Source organism: Montipora capricornis, chromosome 14 (assembly GCF_036669925.1).
Source record: "Montipora capricornis isolate CH-2021 chromosome 14, ASM3666992v2, whole genome shotgun sequence".
In the NCBI taxonomy this organism is placed as follows: domain Eukaryota; kingdom Metazoa; phylum Cnidaria; class Anthozoa; order Scleractinia; family Acroporidae; genus Montipora; species Montipora capricornis.
The window spans coordinates 35,525,786-35,528,285 of record NC_090896.1 but is presented as its reverse complement, the minus strand read 5'-3'; positions in this window follow the sequence as shown (position 1 = coordinate 35,528,285).

Below are 2,500 nucleotides of genomic sequence, written 5' to 3'. Positions count from 1 at the left end.
GTTTGCAATTGCTGGTAGGGATCATGGAGGAAAGGTAGTAGTCAACATTGGAGGTGTCCCAGTGGAGATGATCATCGATTCTGGCGCGAGTGCGAATGTCATTAGTCAAGCCTCGTGGGAACAACTGAAGAAATGCCATATCAGGTGTGTCTCACAGCACAACACAAAGAAGCTGTACGCCTATGGAGCAGTTAGCCCGCTTGAAGTTATTGGTACATTTACGGCGGATATCACAATGGGAAACAAGGGTGTGTCAGCTGAAGTCACAGTTGTCAGGGGTCAAGGGGAGTCACTTCTAGGAAGAGAAACGGCCACTGAGTTAGGAGTCCTGAAGTTGAACATTCCAGTTAACAGTGTGGTCAATTACAGTGAGCTAATGACTAGATACAAAGATGTGTTCACAGGAATTGGCAAATTGAAAGACTTTCAACTGAACTTACATATTGATCAGCAAGTCCAGCCGGTAGCACAACCATTACGACGGCCAGCATTTAGCTTGAGAGAGAAGATTGAAAAGAAACTTGATGAACTTCTCCAGGAAGATATTATTGAGAAAGTTGAAGGTCCAACGCCATGGGTAAACCCTGTTGTGGTGGTGCCCAAGCCCAACGGTGATGTGAGATTGTGTGTAGACATGCGGTGTGCCAATAAAGCCATTATTCGCGAGAGGCATCCAATCCCCACAATTGACGAAGTTTTGGAGGATCTGCAAGAAGGTAGTGTCTTCAGCAAATTGGATCTGAAGTGGGGCTACCATCAAATTGAGCTCAGCGAGGAGTCACGTGGCATTACAACCTTTGTAACACACAAGGGCCTGTTTAGATATAAGCGGCTGATGTTTGGCATCACGTATGCACCAGAGAAATATCAGCAAGTAATTCAACAAGTATTGTAAGATTGCAGTGGAACAGCAAAAATTTCAGATGACATCATCATTTATGGTCCTAACACAGCTGAGCATGACAAGCGATTGGAAAAAGTGTTGACCAGGTTGAGGGACAGGGGTCTTACTCTCAATAAGGAGAAATGTGTATTTCATATGCCGAAGCTCACATTTATGGGCCTGGTACTATCTCGTCAAGGCATTGGTCCAACTGAAGAAAAAGTCAAAGCAGTTAATGAGGCTTGTGAACCACAGAGTGTGTCAGAGGTTAAAAGTTTTCTTGGCCTAGTTAATTTCAATGCGAGATTCATCCCGGACCTTGCAACTGTGGCAGAACCACTGAGGAGGCTGACAAAGAAAGGAGAGCCGTTTGTGTTTGGTCCAGAGCAGCAGGCAGCCTTTGCAGAATTGAAACGGAGGTTAACTCAGGCAGAGACTTTAGGCTATTTTGACCGCAGTGCAAAGACGAAGATTATTGCTGATGCAAGCCCAGTGGGTCTGGGGGCAGTCTTGGTTCAAGAGCACAAAGGAGAGAACCGGGTAATTTGTTATGCCAGTAGAGGACTTTCTGAGGTGGAGCGACGTTATTCGCAAACTGAAAGGGAGGCATTGGGACTTGTGTGGACTTGTGAGAAATTTCACGTTTACCTTTATGGAATAGAATTTGAACTATGGACTGATCACAAACCTCTTGAATTCATTTATTCCACACGGTCCAGGCCTTCAGCAAGAATTGAACGATGGGTTCTCCGGTTGCAGCCTTATGTATTTTCAGTGAAATATTTGCCTGGGCAACTGAACATTGCAGATGCATTGTCGCGCCTTACAAAGATTGAAGAAAAAGAGTCAAGGAGTGTTGCTGAAGAGTACATCAGATTTGTAGCGAACACTGCTGTGCCACAAGCCATGACTGCTGACGTAATTGAAAGAGAATCTTCAGTTGATGATGAGTTAGACACCCTACGAGAGTGCATTAAGACTGGAAACTGGGAGAATTCTAATTGCCCTGGTTACAAGCCAATCCGAGATGAGCTTTGCCTTTTTGGAAATATTGTCCTGAGAGGAACAAGAATAGTGGTACCAAAGAAACTTAGAGGAAGAGTGATTGAATTAGGCCATGAAGGACATCAAGGACTGGTGAAAATGAAACAGCGACTACGAACAAAGGTCTGGTGGCCAGGCATTGATAAGGACGCTGAGAATTTTTGCAAGACATGTCATGGTTGCCAAGTTGTGGGCGGACTATGTAATCCTGAACCTCTTCATATGACTGAATTGCCTCAAGGGCCCTGGCAGGATATCGCGATTGATTTCATGGGCCCACTACCATCAGGGGACTATGCCTTCGCGGTGACCGACTACTACAGTAGATATGTAGAAATTAGTATTTCAAAGAGAAACACAGCAGAGGTGGCCATCAACAGCCTAAAGAAGATGTTCGCAACTCATGGATTGCCATACACAGTGACGAGTGACAATGGTCCCCATTTTGTGGCAGAAGCCTTTAAAACGTTCTTAAAGGACAATGGAATTAAGCACAGGAAGACAACCCCGCTGTGGCCCCAAGCAAATGGAGAGATTGAACGTCAGAACAGGTCACTTCTTAAAAGAATGCAG